Source organism: Gopherus evgoodei, chromosome 8, assembly GCF_007399415.2.
Source record: "Gopherus evgoodei ecotype Sinaloan lineage chromosome 8, rGopEvg1_v1.p, whole genome shotgun sequence".
Lineage (NCBI taxonomy): Eukaryota > Metazoa > Chordata > Testudines > Testudinidae > Gopherus > Gopherus evgoodei.
In genome coordinates this window covers 22,736,978-22,759,394 of record NC_044329.1, presented here as the reverse complement: position 1 = coordinate 22,759,394, position 22,417 = coordinate 22,736,978, and the positions used below count along the sequence as shown (strand labels likewise).

General features: G+C 42.6%; 1 protein-coding gene across 7 annotated transcripts in view; it reads right to left on the bottom strand.

Annotated features, from left to right (window-relative positions):
- The window catches only part of HTR4 (5-hydroxytryptamine receptor 4), a 230,268-nt gene that overhangs the window by 170,322 nt on the left and 37,529 nt on the right, over window positions 1–22,417 (bottom strand). For 6 of the 7 annotated variants that reach the window (XM_030573399.1, XM_030573396.1, XM_030573400.1 and 3 more), the window contains exon 2: window positions 13,132–13,249. The exons of the other annotated variant lie outside the window; for it this stretch is intronic. The gene's annotated coding sequence lies outside the window, so the exon portion shown is untranslated. The remainder of the gene's footprint in view (window positions 1–13,131; window positions 13,250–22,417) is intronic. 7 annotated transcript variants of the gene reach the window in all.

Here is a 22,417-nt window from a genome sequence, read left to right as displayed (position 1 = left end):
GAGATGTGCTTGGGAAAGTGTTTCTAGGTGTAATCTAGAGACATACTCCTCAGGAGAGATATCATATCTTCATTCCCATTGGGAAGTACAATATAGACCCACGGTGTTATATGCAGGTTATTACTGCGATTACTCATTGTAATTATGATGATGACACATCACAGAACTGGAAGCCAAGGACTCCTGTGCTTCTAATCCAAGCTCTGACAAGGACTCCCTGTTTGGTCTTGAGCAGGCCACTTTGAGTCTCTTTTTCAGTCTCCCTAGCTAAAATAGGGATATTTGTACCTGCCTACCTCATAGGAGGTGGGGAAGGTTAATTCATTGTCCATAGACCTCTGTGAAGATGAACTGCTCTCTAGGGATGCTGATACATAGTCAAAATCCTTGAGGATTTGAATGGAATTTGAAGCAACAAATTAGTCTTGGTAACAGGGTTTGGATAATGAAGGGAATTTTCAGGATCCATGTCCGTGAGTGGTTTCCATAATGGGCTTTGGGTTGCAAGAGGGATTTTATTGGGGGGAGATATGAGAGGCTGGATTCAGAGGTTGACACCAATAAATCTGATCCAAGGGACATAGATTTAACTACATTGTGAGGGTGCAGAGTCTGGGGCTCCATTTCATTCCATTCCCTCACCCTTTCCATGCATATATTATGTAGATTTGCAAGGACAACTGTGCAAACTGCCCTCTTCCAGCTCCCTTGCCCTCAAATGCCCATCACTGGTGACATTACTATGGCCATGTGCTTTGAAAGCACTGACATCAATTCAATGTGTGTTGGGTTTGCCAATGCTGATTGTGCAGAGCAGCACCTAGACCACACTGATGGAGATTCCCAGAGAGAAAAAAAGGAGGGGTGAGGTAATATCTATTGGTGAGAGAGACAAGCTTTCGAGCCACACGCTCTTCCTCAGATCTGGGAAATGTACTCCAAGCATCACAGCTAAATGCAAGATGGAACAGATTATTTATAGCACATATTCTAAGAGACCATTCAAGGTAGAGTGACTTCCATTGGCAAACATCAGAGGGGCTGCCAAAACCTTAGTTATTGGGTGCACAAAGCTGGGCTAACTGGACTGTAGGGCCAGTTTTTAATCATACCGAATAACACAGAGAAATGTCTCAGTGACAGTGAGAACTGTTTGCATAGCAGACAAACAGAGACATTGCGCAAAAATATTTCTACAGCCTCATCAGGTTTCTGCTGAACTTGGCCAGGGGAAGAATCAAGATCTGTGAATATTGATGATATGCTAGAACAGCATGTCAAATTGAGGTATGTTGGCTAAACTGTGGAAGGTCCAGGACTGGAAGGGCAGGATTCAGAAGCATTGGTAGAGCTCTGAGGGGATCTGAGGCTAGGAGGACATAAGTTTTTACATGTCAGGATTGAGTGGTCTATCCAGGAGTAAGATGAATGGAATTTACCCAGCAGTTACTCAGCTGCCTCTACCCAGAACTATCAATCCTTCATTTTCTTAAACATAGAAATTCACTCTAAAAGGAAAAATACAACAACAATCATCCTTGAACATGTAGCTGATGTTGATATCAAGCACCTTTCCTTTAGTGATAAAGTACTGAAATCTCAGAGCCCATCTAGCTAAGATTTTCAGCCATTCTCAACAGAACTATGGAAAGATAATTCGCACAAAAGCAGCTACAGTGACAAAAAAACCAACAACCCACAAATGTAAAATATACACCTATGCATGAGAAATACAACTTTATTATCTTCCCCATTGTAATGAAGGAGGAAGAAGGATACTCCTTTGTAATCAGTGAGATATGAAGCTCTTTTCAAAGGTGCTTTGTTCTCTTTATAAAGCACTTTGGAGACTGTGTTCAAGATTTCACGCAAGTAGTGGAGAACTAAGTGCCACTTCAAAACCTTAACTGCCAGAATAAATAAGGAAAAGAAAAGGAGCTTGCATGTCCCCAAACACTTCTCACTGTGTCTGATATATTTGCTCCTCCACTTGCCCTCAATACTGATGGCGTGGGTAAGAGGTAGCCAACAGAAACTGAGTCACTAATTATAGCACGACCTGTTGCTAATTGCTGTTTGACTAGCCCCACTGTTGCTCTGTATGATGCTGAATAAATAGTATTCATTCTTCTCTCAGCAATGTTTACAGATTGTAATTTCCCACTCAGCCACGCCTCGATGCTATAAACAATCTCCCATTAAAATCAACAGCCTGCTGTCCAGCAAACATTGCTCAGTCCAAGCCACGCTGGGTGTGGGAGCTTTGTGTTACCTATAAATAGTAACTGATGTATAAATACGCTAAGTGAATGTGACCACCACCTTCTTGGCCAGCACATGGGGGAATGAACCTGGCTCCTCCAGTGCTAAACACATGAGCTGCTACAGCTAAAGAGCCAAAAGTTCTCTAGCAGGATGATGTAACTATTCACATCCTCTGTGGCGGAGCACAGCAAGGGTCCTGTAACACACACTCACCCATGGGTTGCATAAACATAAACAGATAAATAATTATAGTCATTTGGAAGTTGCAACTACTTGTTATCCTGTGTCAGCATACAGGGCCAGGTCTGCCTCAGCTGGTGCTTCACTGTGGATTGATGCCAATGTACACCAGCTAAGGATTGGCCAAAAAGTGCTCCTTAACAGAAAATTGTCCAATACTACCTACCTAAGGTACATATATGGCCCCCATTACCGTAATAATCTTCAATGTGCATATCTTCACAACACCTCTTTGTAGTAGAAAAGTGCTATTATCCTCATTTTACAGATGGGGAAGACTGAGGCACACAGTGACTAAGCACATTAATCCTTCAAAGGGCATTAACCTAAAGCAAACTAATTTGGCCACTTTGCTTCTGAAGAAGAGCAACTGACTAAGGGTATGGCTACACTTGGAGGTATGCAGCGCTGGGAGTTACAGCTGTCTTCGTACAGTTGTGTAGGGACAGCGCTGCAGTGTGGCCACACTGACAGCTACCAGCGCTGCAGTGTGGCCACATTTGCAGCATTTGCAGCACTGTTGGGAGTGGTGCATTGTGGGCAGCTATCCCAGGGTTCAAGTGGCTGCAACGTGCTTTTCAAAAGAGGGGGAGAGGGGGAGCATGAGGGGGAGAGAGAGAGAGTGGATTTTTGGAGCTGTCACCTCCCTGCCTTGCAAGTTTGAAGGACTGGAACACACACATCACCAACCTGCAATCATTTAAAAAGTTTCGAGCCCTTCCCCCACCCCTCTCTTATTCACTAAATGCAAATTATGCACTCTGAGCTCCAACACGGACTCCCCTCTCCCCTCCGCCCTGTGGCTTCTCTACTCAAGCAAACAGCTGTGAACATTCCAAAGCAATTCCCCTGCCTCTTCTCCAGCAAACAGGAGCTGTGTTTGGTTTTTAGATAAGCAGCTCCGGGGAGCCCGGTCTTCCGGTTTGTTGTGAGCAGGCATTCTGGGATACCTCCTAATACCCTGGAGGCCAATTACAGCGCTTTCGGTGGCCACACCTGCGGAGTAACGCTGCAACACCAGCGCTGTAATCGTTATATCCCAAGCAGACCAGGTGTACAGCCAGCACTGCAGCCAGGGAGTTGCAGCACTGGATGTGCCTTGCAGGTGAGGACAGTTACTAAGTTGCAGCGCTGCAACTCTCCAGTGTAGCCATGGCCTAAGGGGTTAATGCACTTTAACTTCACACCTTCAGTTAATTCATCTTAACATTCCTGAACATCCCTGTTCAGAGAAGCCCTGCATGACAAAGGCAGCCGAGAGCAAAAAAAAAGACTCTCCTGAGGTAGCTGAATGCTTGCTTACCCGGAACTATTTGGCTAGGAGATACCTGACACTAACAACTTGGAGGGAAGAGTGATTGTACTGATATTTGGTTTTGCAATAAAAGCTATCAACCTCCATTTTCTGTCTTAAAATATAAAACATAATTACATAAAATAAAATACAGAACATAAAATACAGAACATAATTTCTTCTTCTTACCAAACTGTTGAAAATGAGAGCTGGGTGAATACTGCCCAAAAATTCTACAAACATGCACTCACATTTTTAAACAAATGCTCTTTGACTGCATTCATGCTCCTTTTGGGCTCACATGCCAGGAATATTCTAGCAACCCAGTTTATTGTCAGGAAAGTTCATGAAAACAGCAAATTTCAGTGAATATTGGACAATATGCATAGAAAGCAAATTTGAATTGTGACTATGTACGCTGGACATCTGATTCTCGGGGTTAAACAGGAAAAAAAACAAATAGCCTATGACCTGCACTTCATATCGAACTTACCATTGAAGCATAGAATTTCAATTACTAAAATGTTGTAGTGAATGGTCTATAGATAAGGAATTATTAGATAAAAATATTACATGGATAACAATTATAAAAGATCTGGAGCGTTCTACTAGGGGAAAGAAAAATGGAAGATGGCAAGTTTCCTTTACAGGGACTTTAAGTGGAATTCACACCTTGTTCCGAATGCCTGCAGTACATTCCGGCCAGTACCTTTTCCTGATAATTGTCTCCATGGTTCAGTTTCGGATCAAACAAAACAGCAGCTTCGTAAGCAGTTTCTGTGTGCAAGTTACACATTATGAATAGGGCTTGATTCACTACTGCTCTGCATCTTGTGTAGTTATTTACACAAGTGCAAAGTGGGTTAAAAATGCTACCATGTGGTTTGGTGTCATTTTGCACTCCTTTTGCAGATGTTGTGAATTAAGACACAGTGTCCAGGGTAGGAGAGAATTGGGCCCATAGGAAACCAATACTATTTGAAAGTGCCTTAAAAAGCTTTTATATGGGTGTTTGAAAAAAAATGTCTATTTCATTGCTAATGAAACAACCGGTTTTTACTGATATTTATGCAGTCAGCAGTGAAGTAAACCAATAAAAGTCCATTTTTGAAGGAGATGAAAGGCACAAAAGTTGCCAAAAAATAAACACAAACCAAAAACCAGAAGCCCTCTCCATGGCCCAGTATGCATGTCCTACTCCCAAACTAGGGGAGCGTTTAATGGGCCACATTGCAACTGGCTAGATGTGGCCTAGTAGTAATTCAAGTAATATCTCTTGTTCACTTACCTTAGTTAAAAAAGAACAAAATCCACTGAAACCTCCAAATTGTAATATATGAAACCTTGTATTTCTGTTACTTTCTCCTTTTCTTCCCCCATTTCCACCCCCAATTATAATTAGAGTTACCAGATAGCAACTGTGAAAAAAGAGGACGAGCGTGGAGGGTAATAGGCACCTATATTTAAAAAAAAAAGTCCCAAAGAATAGGACTGTCGCTTTAAAAACGGGACTTCTGGTCACCCTAATTATATTCAACACCAATCTGCCACATCTAGTCCCTATTTAGATTGTGAGCAGGGCCTGCCTTTTATTTGTGTTTCTATGTTTGTACAACACCTAGCACAATTGGTTGTGGTCTGGGGCTCTACTCTCATGCAAATACTAAATAAATACTAATGGAATGAATTGGCTATTGTTTATATCTATCTTTATCTATGCACCTGTCATAAACAGATAGCTAAGGGTTAATGTCTCTTTCACCTGAAGCACCTGACCAGAGGACCAATTAGGAAACAGGATTTTTTTCCAACTTTGGGTGGAGGGAAGTTTGTGTCTGATTCTTTGTTTTTTGTCTGCCTGCTTTCTCTGAGCTTTGGAGAAGTAATTCTGCTTTCTAATCTTTTGTTTTCAAGTTGTGAGTACCAAAGAGTTTGTTTCTTTTGTATTTACATGAATATAGTGCTGGAGTGCTTTGATTTGTATTCTTTTTGAATAAGGCTGTTTATTCAATATTCTTTTAAGCAATTGACCCTGTATTTGTCACCTTAATGCAGAGAGACTATTTGTATGTATTTTTCTTTCTTTCTTATATAAAGCTTTCTTTTAAGACCTGTTGAAGTTTTCTTTACTGGGAAACTTCAGGGAAGTTGAGTCTGTACTTACCAGGGAATTGGTGGGAGGAAGGAATCAGAGGGAGATCTGTGTGTGTTGGATTTGTTCGCCTGACTTTGCATACCCTCTGGGTTGGGGGGGGGGGAAGGGAGATTGACTCGGTGATTCTGGTTTCCAGGACTGGGAACGGAGAGGGGGAGTCACTCTGTTTGGATTCGCAGAGCTTGTGTCTGTGTATCTCTCCAGGAGCACCTGGACGGGGGGGAAGGGGAAAAGGATTATTTCCCTTTGTTGTGAGACTCAAGGGATTTGGGTCTTGGGGTCCCCAGGGAAGGTTTTTCAGGGGGACCAGAGTGCCCCAAAACACTCTAATTTTTTGGGTGGTGGCAGCAGTACCAACTCCAAGCTGGTAACTAAGCTTGGAGGTTTTCATGCTAACCCCCATATTTTGGACGCTAAGGTCCAAATCTGGGACTAAAGTTATGACATGGTGGCAGCGGTGGGATGCACCACTCTTCTCTGAGGGTTAGATGTGTCAAAGGCCCTATGCCACTAATAGCTAATGTAAAAGCAGCAAAGAATCCTGTGGCACCTTATAGACTAACAGACGTTTTGGAGCATGAGCTTTCATGGGTGAATACCCACTTCCTCAGATGCATGTAATGGAAATTTCCAGGGGCAGGTATGTATATGCTAGCAAGCAAGCTAGAGATAACGAGGTCAGTTCAATCAGGGAGGATGAGGCCCTGTTCTAGCAGTTGAGGTGTGAAAACCAAGAGAGGAAAAACAGAAATCACTTCTCAAAGCTGAGAGAAAAGCAGGCAGACAGACAAAAACTCAGATACAAAATTCCCTCCACCCAGAGTTGAAAAAAATCCTGTTTCCTGATTGGTCCTCTGGTCAGGTGGTTCAGATACTTCTTTCCAGCTGAAAGAGACGTTAACCCTTAGCTATCTGTTTATGACACCTGGGCAAGTCACTTCCCCTTTCTGTGCTTCCATCCTCTCCTCTCCTGTGTCTACCTGGAACATAAGCTCAGTGACTGTCTCTTACTATGTGTTTGTAGAGCGCTTAGCGCAATGGGGTTAGGGCAGAGATTCGCAAACTTGGAGTCGAGACCCCTCAGGATGTCGCAAGGTTATTATATGGGGGGTTGTGAGTTGTCAGCCTGCACCCCAAACTCCACTTTGCATCCAGCATTTATAATGGTGTTAAATATATTTACAAGTGTTTTTAATTTATAAGGGAGGGGTCACACTCAGAGGCTTGCTATGTGAAAGGAGTCACCAGTACAAAAGTTTGAGAACCACTGGGTTAGAGACTCCAAATGCTACTATAATAAAAACACCCATAATGATCTTCCACTCAGCAAAGGAATGTACCAGACTCCATCTTCTCCATGTCCCTGGTCTGCCAGCAGAACACAATCTTACAGATCCTCTCCATCAGCAGTGCAAGATGAAAGGGAAAAGATCTCACTGCCCTCTCAGCTACAAATCTCTCAAAACTCTTTGCAGAGTGTGGGCCTTACCTGCTGAGGCTTTGTGGGTTGGGAAGTTTCAGCCTGATTTGATGCCAGCCCTGCAGTTAACTGACTCACTAAGAGGTGCAAATCCTTTCACCTCTAGGTTGCTACTTCAGATCTGAACCAGGCTGGAAGTGATTGAATCCTTCCTAACTCAGCTGGTTTGTGCAGTGGTCTGTATGAACTGAATGGCGGTGTTTGGGGTGGGTTGCTTTGTTTTTTTCTCAGTTCAGTTATTGCGGCTAGAGGTCTGCATCACAAAAGCTGCCATCACGTTACAGAAGAATTAGCATCTTCATTGGCAATCTCAGCAAAAAGGTCACAGATTAAATGGACGATGAAGGTCTGAACTCCCTTATAACCCTAGGGATGGGTGGTCCATTCAGGTTGCAGTTGAGAAATGGTGGAAGTGGCAGGCATATTGGCATTATTGTGTGGTTAAGAAGATGCATTCACCCTCCAGAGCAGACAGTGTAAGCCCCTTCTCCCCAGCGAAAGACACGTCAACATTTTAAGATTTGTTTTTCCCTAAAGATGGCAGCCCTGTAAATAGAGCCCACTGCAGAGAGTCCATGAGCCTATTTGCATAGTTCAGTAACATGTGAGTTATTTCAGCTTGCATGGTAATTTGTTACTTAGTGCAACAGGGTCGATGTTTAATCAGATTAAGGATTTAGACCAAAGATCAGTAAATGCCATAATAAAACAGCAGTTTTAAAAAGAATACCATCAGCTTGCTTTGTAAATAGAACAGAATGATAAAAGCTATGAATCAAGGCATTAATCTGCAAGGACGAAAATCACTAATTATAACCTCAAAATGCTAGGCTAAGAAAAGCCATTATGTTACTCCTGTGGGAATTCTGCACCAAAAAAATAAAAATTCTGTGCACAATATTTTAAAATTCTGCATTTTTTGGTCAAAATAATGCAATATAATCCAGCTAGTTTCAATTATTTTGGTAATTTATTTAAACTACAATACAGTGGATGGAGAATGGGAGTTGGGAGCAATGGAGGAAATCACCAAACCCCCTCTGTCTAATAGTAATGTAGCTAGTATTGACCTTTTACTTCTAATTATTAGTCAACAAATATATGCAGCCATATGCTCAGTGTTACATCATAGGCTTTTGAAGAGCAAATGAGGGTTGGGGACTCAAACTCACAATTTATACTGGGTACTGACCATCTCCAAAAAACTCAGTCGCAAATAGTTCATGGAGCACATTTTGACAGGAAATGTTTTCAGTCCAAAAATTTAGACCAGTTCTAATCACTAAAGCACCATAAACATTTATAAGGCCATATTGTCCTTTACCATGAGGCTCCTTTACACCACTCTGGCAATGTAAAGGAGACTTAAAATTTTTACACCTGTTTTATACTCCTGTGGGAATTCACTAACAACAATGGTAATAATTCACTAAGGAGGCGGGCTGCTGCATTCTCCTCTGCCTGAGGGAACAGAGCCTGTCCCATGCCTACCTCTTCAGAAATACCCCCAAAGCCCTACCTCTCCACGCCGAGCATGCTGCAATAGCGAGCAAGAGGGACAGAATGTCTCTCTCTCACACACATGACTACCAAGACCCCTCTCAGGTGGTGATTTACATCTCTACTGGCTGCTCTGCGTGCCCAAGCCAACCAGTCTGCACTGCCAGGGAGTAGACACATGACCGGTCTTGCAGTTTCCGTTTGCTTCCCCATCAGAAGTCATTTTTCTGCAGGTATGCAAAAAAATTTGCAGAGGCCATGAATTCTGTGCACATGCAGTGATGCAAAATTCCCCCAGGAGAAATTATGTATCAGTGCAGGTAAGATATCTGCAAATATGGTCTGGTTCTAAGCCAAAGTCCTTTTGCTCCTTTGTAATTGCTGCACACTTGTTTTTGAAGGGATACAAAATCCTACTTTGGGTAATAGCTTCAACAGGAGTGCTTGACCTCATTGATGAGCTACTGGATCCCAGCAACTGTACACAGATAGAGAAGACTGGGAGGAAGGAAAAAAAGGGAAAGAAAGCAGCAGCAAGCATTTGGGGATTCCCATTCTCAGATCATTAGCAGTGCTCTTTCACATACCCCACCATGCTCTACAATGTGTTATCCAGTTCCCTCCAATCTGTACCGATATAATTGTCACGGGAAAACAAGGATGAATAGACAATTATGGAGTCATTGGACTTAATCTTGCCCTGCAACAGCAGCACAAAAAGGACTCTAAACTGCCTTAAGCAAGCAATTGAGAATTCCTGCAGGATGAGGGCATGTAGGTGGCATGACGGGAAAACCAGGAGGTGGGACCAAAATGCACAGAGTTCCACCTGATCCTGGGCCAACTGAATGACTCTAATTGACATAGCGCTCTAGCTGCTCTAATATATAACAGAGACTAAAGAAGACCAGGCTAGCAAGGTGTGGAAACGTGGCATAACTGTACCTCTGCCACCTCTTCTCAGCCCTCAGATGGGGCCAGATCTCAGATGCACCTGAAGATGGAGCTTGTTAATCCTTATTTTCCTGTTGTGGTTTCCGTAATATAGACAGTGGAAACCTCTTTCCATGTGTCTAGCTAAAATAAACTAGAGGAAGTTGTGATGCTCAAATGGAGGGATGAGCTATAGGAAAAATAACCTCTAACATGTAAGCAAATGCAAGAAAAGTAATACCTACACACTGAGTATTATTTCTGTGCTTTCTCTACTTTGTTTCCTTATCTTCTTTATCATATTCTAAGTTTATCTAATTTAGGTTGAAAGCTCTTCAGAGCAGGGACTATGGGTATGGCTATACTTTAAATTTCAAAGCGCTGCCGCGGCAGCGCTTTGAAATGTGAGTGTGGTCAGAGTGCCAGCGCTGGGAGAGAGCTCTCCCAGCACTGCACGTACTCCACATCCTCTACGAGTGTAGCTTGCAGCGCTGGGACCTGCGCTCCCAGCGCTGCAGCACTGATTACACTATCTTGCAGCACTCAGGGGGGTGTTTTTTCACACCCCTGAGCGCGAAAGTTGCAGCGCTGTAAAGTGCCAGTGTAGCCAAGCCCTATGTCTTTTTTTTCCCCCCAGTCACTCTGAAGCACATTGCAAAGCTATTTATAATCAAGGTATTTTGGTTCTGAACCTGCCTTTGAAATCAGCCTTGATTTCTTTTGAGGACACTAGAGTCAGCCACAGCAAATACAGTGCCTCAGTTACAGGCCCAGCTGCACCTCTGTCCCCTTTGTGGTCTCTCTGAAGGCACCCCCTCAGGTGTCACCCCTTTACCTAGCATCGGATGGAATTCCACCAGTCTGCTGCTCTTAGTGCTGGACTGCGGCCAGCACCTTGGGCTCCAGCACCCTGTTGATCAATCGTGCTTGCCCCACAGGTTCAAGAGAATTCAGATTACAGTGATTCTTCCCTTTGGGAGCCTGCAACCAGTGTTGTGCAGTGACCAGACAGCCTTCTTGAAACCAAAGTACTGTTCATTTTAACAGTAAGAAAAAGCATTAGAGAAAGAGGATTAACAATATGCAGGCTACATTCATGTCTATGTTACCTAAAGCCCTGACATTCCCTGGTGGCAATCTAGACAGGCCAAACTTTTTCCAGACACCTCAGCAGGTGGCTACATCTTAGTCCAATTCCCCAAAATATCTCCCAATCTCTTGAGAGAGAGTCCCTTTTAATACAGCCAGAATTCCATTGGTCTTGTGAGCTGGGCTTCGGCCTTGCTCATCAAAACTAGTTCTCTAAGTTGGCTGGAGCAGGAAGTAGAGAATTTTCAAAGCTCATAGTTCAGACATTGTCTCTTAACTCTTAAGTGTTTACTGAGGGGTGACTTGTCTTGAGACATTCAGAGATTCCAAGGCCAGAAGGGACCATCTGATCTAGTCTGTCCTGCGTAACACAGGACACGGAACATCTCCAAAATAATTCCTAGAGTGTGTCTTTAATAAAGCATGCAATCTTGACTTAAAAAATTGTCAATGATCAGCCATCAACCTTGGTAAATTGTTCCAATGGTTAATTACTCTCGTTAAAAATGTATGCCTGATTTCCAGTCCAACTTTAGCTTCAGCTTCCAACCATTGGATCAGATTATACTTGTCTCTGCAAGCCTGAACAGCCCATTATCGAATCAAACTGTAATCAAGGAACCTCTTAACCTTCTCTTTGTTAAGCAAAATAGATTGAGCTCCTTGAGTCTATCATTGTAAGGCGGGTTTTCTCTTTTTGTAATTAGAGTTTTTAATTTAAGTCATTTAATTTAATTTAATCAATCATTTTTAAATTATGGTTTTTCTCTGAATGCTCTCCAATTTATCAACATCCTTCTTGAATTGTGAACACGGTATTCCAGTAGTGGTCACACTGGTGCCATATACAGAGGGTAAAATAACTTCTCTCCAGCTATCTGAGGTTCCCCTGTTGTAGGCAACCAAGGATTACATTAGCCCTTTTAGCAACAGTGTCATACTGGGAGCTCATGTTCAGCTGATTATCCACTCTGACCCCAAAATCTTTTCCAGTCACTTCTTCTCAGGATGTGGTTCTCCATGCTACAAGAGGGAAGGAAGGGGGGATGGATAGCTCAGTGGCTTGAGGATTGGCCTACTAAACCCAGGGTTGTGAGTTAATCCTTGAGAGGGCCACCTGGGGATCTGCACCAAAATCAGTACTGGGTTCTGCTAGTGAAGTCAGGGGGCTCGACTTGATGACCTTTCAGGGTCCCTTCCAGCTCTATGAAATAGGTATATCTCTATTTTTTTAAGTGAGTATGGCCTGCATTCATTGTTCCTTGACATATACGCTTACATTTAGCTATATTCAAACATAGATTGTTTGCTTTTGTCTGGTTTGCCAAGCAATCAAGAGCTCTCTTTCAGTGACCAGTCCTCTTCATTATTTACCAGTCCTCCAATTTGTGTGTCATCTGCAAACTTTATCAGTGAGGATTTTGTGTTTTCTTCTCAGTCATTGATAAAAATGTTAAATAGCACAGAGCCAAGAACCAATCCCTGATGAACCTCACTAGAAAAATACCTGTTCAATGATGATTTCCCATTTACAATTACATTTTGATAACTTATCGGTCAGCTATTTAATGTGCACCGTGTTAATTTTATATCATTCTGGGTTTTTTTCTAAACACAAAGTCATACAGTTCCATGCCAAAAATGGCTTACAGAAGTCTATTACATCAACACTATTACCCTTATCAACCAAACTTGTAATCTCATTTAAAAAAAAAAAGATATTATTTCCCTTCCTGCTATTTTTCCCTGAAAAATCTTTCCTATTAAACTAAATCAACTTGTTTACACAGAAAACATATATAACCAATAACCAGGTCAACATAGAGCGTTAATGTTATTACAGAACAGCTTGAGCACCATCAAATATGTCACTGAAACAAATTAAGGTTAAGAGTCAACCCTCCTTTCTCCATTAGTTGGGAAATTCTCAGTTAAGATGCCCAAAGGAAAATTTTATTCTGCCCCTCCTATTCCCAATCCCTCCAATCCTGGGACCAAAGGCACAAGGTGGGCCAAACAGTCATTTCCATCTGAAGGCTGTTTAGTGGCCTTAATGAAGTCAATTTGTCTCAGTCCTGATGCCACTGAAAAGATATTTCTGTCCCCCAAGATCACAAATTTACTACATATTCTTGGGGGCAGTTTTAGAAGAAAGATTAAGGGAGCTTGACTCACCCTCTCAGCTGGCATCTCTTGGTCAATGCTGGGATACCTTGGTGGAGGGTTTGGTGGTAGAGTCGTCCATTACCTGTACTCTGTACCCACACTATTTTCAGGACTTCTGGACTCATAGCTGGAAATGGGGAGAGAAGACGTTTCACTTGCAAAGCACAAAACAAGTGAATTGGTATTAGGCCAGAAGGCCCGGACTGACTCCTGTGTGCAGCACAGGCAGTTCTTTAGCTTTTTCTCTAATGAACTAAAAGCCCAACTATATTAGCATAATCTAGATAGTCCATAGAAATCTGGCACTTGAACCACACGAGAGGACCAAGGACTTCACATACACTGAAACCATCTGGCAAATATTTGCAGCTAAAAGGTAAGTTCTGTTTCACAGCTTGATGGTAGGAACAGCTCTGAATGCTGCGTGATGAGCGTTTTAACCTGACTCGCACAGTGTCAGGGCAGCAGCTTGTCTTCCGTGGGAACCCCACGGTGTATTATTACTCGCCTGTTAAATTGCCAGCCAGTGTCAGAATATTCAGTGCACAAAATGCCAGAATCAACTGTCAGAGTCCTTACACCTTGCTCTAGCTGAGCTTATAATTCTCAGTGTGCTGCCTGGTTCTCACAAAGCTCCTACACAGTGCAGGCACTTCCTTGCCAAAACTTACCCCAGTGCACTAGGCAAGCACTTTTCAGATTCAAACCCCTCTGTTTGTACAAATGGTAACAAATACAATAAATACTTCTGCAGCTTTTACGGGCTCTTATTGTTTAAGTGTTACTCCACAAACTGAGGCAAACAAACATGCACTTTGGAATCATTATGGACCGTAATATTTATGAGCTGACCTTCACAAGCCATCTATGCCTTTAAGACTCTGCTGTTAAGTACAGTTTAATAAATATCTTCTGGCCAATAGCAAGGGTTACATTTTGTAGGATTTTGCCACATAATTACATAGAGGGCTCTTAAGGTAGATTCATTGGGGGTGATTACCTATCTGATTACAATGAAGCAAATCAGCAGCAATTGCACTGAAGTCAATGGAGTTATACTGCTGTAAAACCAGAATGAGAAGAGATTCAGGCTCACTGACTCCTGCCCCACCCTCTGGGGGAAATTTTATAGGAATTCAAAAGAGAGAGATGCAAGTAAGATGCTGAAGAGCTAAGGAAACAACTTCTTAGCATATGCACAACATGCCTCGGGGGGGGCACGTGACCAGGATTCACCACCAGATTTGGTCTGCTGGTTGGATCATTAGCTTCCCTGGTCTGGGCAGGGTACTGACAGGGAGTGCAATGTGAATGCTGATCCATGCACCTCTAAGGCATCTTAGAACATGAACTGTACAGATGACAGGGACTGGATGGCCCAGGGACATAAATCATCAGTTCAAATGTGGCTCGTTAGTAGAGATTAGAAAGTCATTCCCCTGTGAAGGTTGCTCAGTGACCTATGTCAGCTGAGTTGGTGGTCTCAGTCAAGATCCAAATCAATGGGTCCACATCCCCTCCCTGCCAAATACCCCATGACAACTGAGGGTATGGCTACACTTGCACTTCAAAGTGCTGCTGCGGCAGTGCGGCCGCGGCAGCGCTTTGAAGTTTCGAGTGTGGTCGCAGAGAGCTCTCCCAGTGTGGTCGCAGAGAACTCTCCCAGTGCTGCACGTACTCCACATCCTCTGAGGCTTTACAGCGCGGTATCTTGCAGCGCTCAGGGGGGTGTTTTTTTCACACCCCTGAGTGTGAAAGTTGCAGCGCTGTAAAGCGCCAGTGTAGCCATGGCCTGATGTTTGAATTCACATGCAAAAGCTTTTGTTAGCATGAAGTTCAGGTTGCAGATACTCAGCAGTTCCCATGCCCTTCCACTCCGTGAGGGTTTAATATCCAAAATACACAGCGTTAAGGTGACACTTACCACCCAACATGGGCCCGGTCCCCATGGGGACTGTAATAGTACCTGAGAAATTCAGAGTATAACTATATTTTATCCCTCAGTAACAAAATCTGCTAATTTCTCTGTGCTCCCCACAATTCCAAATCTTATTGACACAGCACAGTGGATCCTCACAGTGGTCCATGCAGCACCATTGATCTGGGGAGTACTTGGTGGTGGCAGAGATCACCCTGGACAAAGGGACTGAGAGAGGGTTAAGACACAGTGATCTTCCTGAGGATCTGTTTATTAGAAAGGGCAGAGTAAAGGTTGTGTGGGAGTGGTGTCACCTTACCTGCACATTTCTGGGTTTTTCATCATTTGAGTTTTGGGAATTAAGCTCTCATAGTCTGGAAGGGCATGCAGAGCCGAACACACTAAGTACCTGCATTCTTATTGCCATGTTAACAAAGTTTTTACGAGTGAATATGCACCAGGTTAACATCTGATTACTAAAATATTTGCTGATCCCTATCTGCAGTATGAGTGATGCGTGCCAGTCAGATAAGCCTAAAGCAGTTAAAGAGCTAGTGGTTGTGGCAATACTGGAGAATGGAATTCTGAAGCAAAGACAGATCCGTAGGTTGGTTGGTTGTGATACATGACCAAGGCCGGCTCTAGGCATCAGCATTCCATGTGCTTGGGGCAGCACTTTTCAAGAGGCAGCACAACGGCTTTATTTTTTTAAAAAGCTTGGGGCAGCAAAAAACCTGGAGCCGGCCCTGCACATGACTCAAAATGCTTCTCAGGCTTATTAATAATTTCAAAGCAAGGGGAGGCCAAGTTCAGGGAATAGAATACAAGTCTGGACTGTGCTGTAGAGGGGTTGAGTTCTCACTTGTCCACTTTATAGTTTCAAGGAATACGGACTAGGTCCAAAGGAATTGGATTGGATCAAAATTCCACCAAATTTCAAAGGAGTTAGATTGGGTCACAATAGATGATGGGAAATTCCAGTCTTGATCTCTCAAATTAACTATGTCAGATTCAAGTAAGACAGTGATCTTCAAACTGGGGTACATGGGCTCTCATCAGGGGGTCCATAAGAAAAATGCTGTAGTGGTAGACAACGTATTTTATTTCATACAGAAGTTTTCAAACCATGGTGCGTGCCCCTATAGGGGATGTAGAGGAACTTTCAGGAGGGCAAACAGCTCAGCTCACTTGAGTTACAATTTTTGGCTGTGCAACCCCTCCTTCCCCCTTCCCCTCCTCAACCCAGGCAGGCGAGGTGGCCTGCTGAAGTGAGTCAGGGGGTGGAGGTGGCGCTCCCTCTCTGAGCTGCGTGGCATCTGCCACTCCACCCCCCCAAGAGTTCCTCCGCTCCCTGCTGAGGGGGGTGCACCCCACAGCTGAAAATCTCTAGAGCTGTTGATGAATGGAAGGCTGAAATCTGGGGAGGAGGCACGCATCACCTCTGCCTATCTCAAATGGGGGTACACAGTAAACATTATTTGGAAAGGGGGACGCAGCCTAAAATGTTTGAAAACCACTGAAGTAACAGATAATCATCTGGGGGAGCTTGCCAAAAGCAAAGGGACATGAAGATCTACCAGCAGAAGCTTCTTGAGCTGCTCTGGCTCCCATGTCTACTCTTAGGCCTGGTCTACACTGGGTGGGGGGAAATCGATCTAAGCTACGCAACTTCAGCTACAAGAATAGCATAGCCGAAGTCGACGTATCTTAGATTGAATTAAAATTACTTACTTCGCGTCCTCGTGACAAGCTATGGCTCCCCCATCAACTTTGCTTCTGCTTCTCGCAGAGCTGGAGTTCAGCAGTTGACGGAAGAGAGATCGAGGATCAATTTATTGCATCTACACTGCACGCGATAAATCGATCCCCGACAGATAGATCACTACCCGCCGATCCGGTACTGGCCTTCTGGCATATGTGCCTCGCTGTAAGGTCACAAGTGAGAACCATGACATAAGACCAATGTATGAGAAATATATAAGTTGCATGTATTCAGGTCATCATTACAGCCACTTTAGGAGAAAGGCAGATACGTGCTACCTCAGTCAAATGGCTTCCAAAACCCAAAGCCAAACAGCCCGCACTGTCACTTGAAACTAATCATTTGTCATTATGCGTGGGAAAAGTTCTCAGGATGAGATTTGTCATTTTCTTCCGTTAGATTCTAATTTATGTAGTTCTGGAATAGTTTCAAATAGTCTCTACTCCCATTGTTAAAGGTGTTTATACTCAGAAAATATTCCCAATCCCCAACTGGGATATATATTTATAGGCACATGTGCGCGCACACATACATAATTTGTTTAAATTACCCTTCCCCTAAAATCTCTTCCCTGGCTCCAGCACAGCATTTTCTCAGTGGTATCTTATCCTGCCTTTGAGAACCTGTTCCAATGAAAAAAAATCCATCACCTATCTCTTCAGGAGGGATTCTCTTCTCCCACCAATCTGATAGCAGTGCAAGTTGTGACGTTGACATAAACTATGACCGTATAGATCATTGTTGCAACCACTGTTATATATTTGCAGCAAATATTGTACAAAGGTTGTCGTGTGAGGTGTCTATAAAAAGGTTATGATTTGATGGTTATGATTATGCTATCTGTATGTGTGTATCATTTTTGTAGTTGAAGTTATGAGTATTGGCTCATACTTAGAATCAAAACACATCGAGATACAAGTAGCCTCAGTGAAACATTTGGTCAGCTTCTTGAGAAAGGACTATTCTCAGTAAGTGCCCAGTCAAGAAACACTTAACTGACCATGAACTTTGGGAGATGCCAATCCACATCTGAGCTTTCCTGGGAATGTTCCAACTAACATGTAAACAATGGTGTAGGCCTCTAAAGGACTGAGTCATGCATGGACATGTGACTTGCCCACGTGACTCCAAACTCCAACTTGCTGCTGTGATTTTCCACAGTAAGAACAAATGGGTGTCCTTCCACAAGGTAGAGAATATAAAAGGCCCTGGAAACCCCTCCATTTTGCCTTCAATCCTGCTTTTTACCTCTCGAGGAACTTTGCTACACTGAAGCTCTGAACAAAGGACTGAATGACCCATCCAAGCTGTGGATGTACTTCAGAGACTTGATTTGAACCTGCTGTTTATTCCATCACTGTTACAAGCCTGAACCAAGAACTTTGCCATTACTGTACGTAATTGATTCCATTTAACCATTTCTAGTTCTCATTTATATTTCTTTCTTTTTATGAATAAACCTTTAGATTTTAGATTCTAAAGGATTGGCAACAGTGTGATTTGTGGGTAAGACCTGACTTGTATATTGACCTCGGTCTGGGGCTTGGTCCTTTGGGATCGGGAGAACCATTTTTCTTATACTGGGGAATTGGTTTTCATAACCATTCCTCCCCATAACAAGTAGCACTGATGGTGATACTGGGAAACTTGAGTGTCTACAGGAATTGCTTGTATGACTTCTGGTTAGCCAGTAGGGTGAGACCCCAAACTCCTCTCTGTTTGGCTGGTTTGGTGTTCCTTAATAGTAAAGGAAACCCAGCCTTGGGCTGTAACAGCCCTGTTCTAAGTAATTTGTCCTGAACTGATACTCTCAAATGTGTTCCGCCAGAGGCAGCATCATTACACAAGTCCACTGACTTCATTGGAGTTACTTCTGATTTGTGCCAGTGTGAGAGAGTGCAAACAGGTCCTGCATCTCCACTGTCTTCATGTCTTCCTTTGAAAATAATTCGAGGATGATGCTCTATTCTGGCTAATACAGATGCTTAAGTGCAATGTGCCATTATCAGTGAGGGAAGATTAGAATTAGTTGAATCATTTGTTGCAAATGGAGTCCTTTCTACTGGTTGTGGATTTCTCAAGCGCCAAACCAGGTTTCTACAAATGTGGTGTTTACTCTCTCTCTCTCTATATATATATATATATTCCCCCCAATATTATTCTAACAAATTTCATTCTAAGTCTCATTCTTCCTTGGTCACTACAGGCCCATTGCATGGTTTCTGCTCCTCAAGCACCCATGACAAAGGAAGGGTGAAGAACAAAAGATTCTGTGAGGAAGTGTTAGCTGCTGTAGCACCCTGGTCACTGAAGTTGCTACAGCACAGAGGAGGCTAAAGTCTTGATTGGAGTCAGTCCGCACATTCCTAATAAAGATTCCTGACACTTGGTGTTAATTGATGGGCTCATGAGACAATTGGGTCAGTAACGGGTAGATATATATCTGGGAGGAACAGCAAATCATGAGGAGCTCAGAGGGGGAACTGGGAGAGAAGTTGTGTGGCACATGGGGTATAGTCTAGTAGGAATTGAAACTGGTGATTAAATCTACGTATGGTAAAAAGGAAAGAGTCTGGGGTGTTTGTGACTGAGGGACCTGAAAACAGGTTCGGTAGTATAGCCCAATCTTTAGATTACAAATTAATTATATGGATTACTTAAGAATCCCCAGTTATTTCTTTGAGGAGTGACATGTTCTCGTCCCAAGATCAGGCCCAGTGTTATTCAAATTATTATATAGTTGGGAAACCCAAAGTGCACAGTTGCAACACTAACAAACTATAGGAACTCTTCTACAATTAAAAATAGTTTATTAATACAGTTAGCACAGTCACGAACACCCCAACTCAGTAAGGTAGACAGAGATACTACAGAATGTACACCTGCACACTCATATACTCCCGTCATCCCTTGCAGAACAATCTTCCTCATCACCAGTGGACATCATTCTGGCACCTCCCAAGGTCTACATCTCTCTCTCTTACCGCCCCCCTAGGCTGCGATGACACTTTTATAATATGATATGCTGACGACACTATGTGTGATGCATATCAGCAGGGGTATTTCCCTTTTTCCTTATTTGTATCTCTTTACTTTATTTTGAAATATCCTTCTATAGGTTACTTTATTAGTGATCTTAACATATACATCATTTAGTTACCATGGCCCTCTTGTGGATGTAGCTCATGTACATCAGTTCATTGCCAGGAACCTCTTCTGGCTGGGTCTTGTTCCTGTGGTCAGAAACTCCCCTTAAACACTATTTTCAGCTCCCCAGTATTTGGGGTTTTTATTGGGCCATGTATCTGCGCAAAGTTTATTTGTTCAAAGTTCATAGACCTAAAGCCTTATGCTAACTTGCTGAAGCTAATGTCTGACAGGATATAGGCCTGTAGGTTCCTTGCATTACTGCTGAATATAATTGAAAGAAATGAATATAATAAAGGCAAGCTAGCCCACTGGGACAGATTCTGTGAAGTCCACTAGATATCTCACTTTGCCAATCTACTTAGTGGTTGGTATGCAGGTGTTTTGGTGATGAGCAGCAGTACAAACCCTAGGAGATATGTTAGGAAAAGTTTGAGCTGTCAATCTATATTTAACAGGAGACCAACAAATAATGAAAAATAAATATTGCCCTTTTCACTGAATTTTCAGATGCATAATTATCAGCGCTTAAATATGTAAAACTTCCAGGGTTCCTAAACATACTTCTGAATCAAGTGACCTCTGGAGTAATGGTAAACTAAACTCATTGCCTTTATTCATGACAATATTGGCAAATCACCTCTCAGCCACCTCTGAACTCTTCACTTGGAGCATCTAAATGATTCCAAATGGTATTTTCACACATAGAATCTAACTCTTCAGCTCCTAAAAGTAGAGTCTGTTATGACTACTTGTCATAACTATAAAGGGAAGGGTAACAACCCTCTTGTATACAAATCTATAAAATTCCTCCTGGCCAGAGGCACCACAACTCTTTTACCTGTAAAGGGTTAAGAAGCTCAAGTAACCTGGCTGACACCTGACCCAAAGGACGAATAAAGGCACAAGATACTTACAAATCTTGAGGGAGGGGAAGGCTGTTGTTTGTGCTCTTTGCTTTGGTAGTGTTTGGTCTTGGGACTAAGAGGGACCGGATATCAATACATGTTCTCCAAATCTTTCTGCACAAGTTTCTCATATTTCAAACTTGTAAGTAACAGCCAGGCAAGGTGTGTTAGTTTTATCTTTGTTTTCTCAACTTGTATGTGTTCCTTTGCTAGAAGAAGGTTTATCCCTGTGTTGCTGTAACTTTAAAACTCAGGCTAGAGGGGGTTCCTCTGGGCTCTTTGAATCTGATTACCCTGTAAAGTTATTTCCATCCTGATTTTACAAAGATAAACTTTACCTTTTCTTTTAATAAAATCCTTCTTTTAAGAACCTGATTGATTTTTCATTGTTTTAAGATCCAAGGGTTTTGGATCTGTGTTCACCAGGACTAAATGGTGAGGGTATACTCTCAAGTCTACTCCAAAAAAGGGGTGTAAGGACTTGGGGGGGGAGGAATTAGTCTCAAATCTGCCCAGGAAATGGGGGATTAGGGACTAGGGAAATATTTGGGGAGAAGGCAGAGTTCCAAGTGGCTCTCCCCTAAGATTTGGAACACGCTTGGTGGTGGCAGCTGACTGTTAACCTAAGCTGGTAAATAAGCTTAGGGGGTCTTTCATGCGGGACCCCACATCTGTACCCTAAAGTTCAGAGTGGGGAAGGAACCCTGACATTACCTGATGTCCCTCTCTTGAATAGTACAGAGGTCTGTATATCCTTCCAGTTCATTTTACAATAAAGCACCCTTTAAATAATCATGCAGTGCCCCTCTATTTGGGAAGATGCTGTAGTTCCAGCACAACATGAAGCTGTCATTTAAAAAAAAAAAAGTTGAGCAGCATGTAGCCTGCACAACTGTAGGGAGAGTGGGCTATATTTTGCAAGTCAGTTCAAATGCAAATGTCTCTCAATGACATTTGATTTCCTGAATTCTCCTTCCTGTTCACCTGATGACTCTGAGGTTTTATCTGATATCTCCACTGATGCATCTTGTAGGCTTTTATAATTTGTTTTACTGGTGTGCTAAGGGCGTTGTATCACTTGCAGCTAAGCCGTATCTAGTTATTTTATATATGCTGTCTGTCCACCCTTACATGAGGACTATACTAGAGATATCATAAATGATCCATAAAGCATTCTTATAATACTGTTATCCAGCAATGTCCATGTATTGTAATGTAGGCATTTTACATTGGCAGGTCAAAGAGTTTTTTAGAAGTCCTAAAGGCTCACAGTTTAGGAGCTAGGTATTTTGTAGCCAAAATCTTTTTTTTTTTTATATATATCTGCTGTGGTTTATGTTACTCAGCCATTAGTATTGGCTTTTTTTTTCCAATGTATTTATTTTGTAAAGAATTTTGAAGCATTTGTCTGGGGAATAACATTTCCATAAAACTACATGGACCTGGTAAAAAAATTTAAGAAAATACATTAAACCAAATATTTGGCCTGAGTGAGCTTGACGGGGTCCAGTTAATAAAATAATAAAAGAAGAAGATGTAGTCAAAATGTTCCAGATTGTT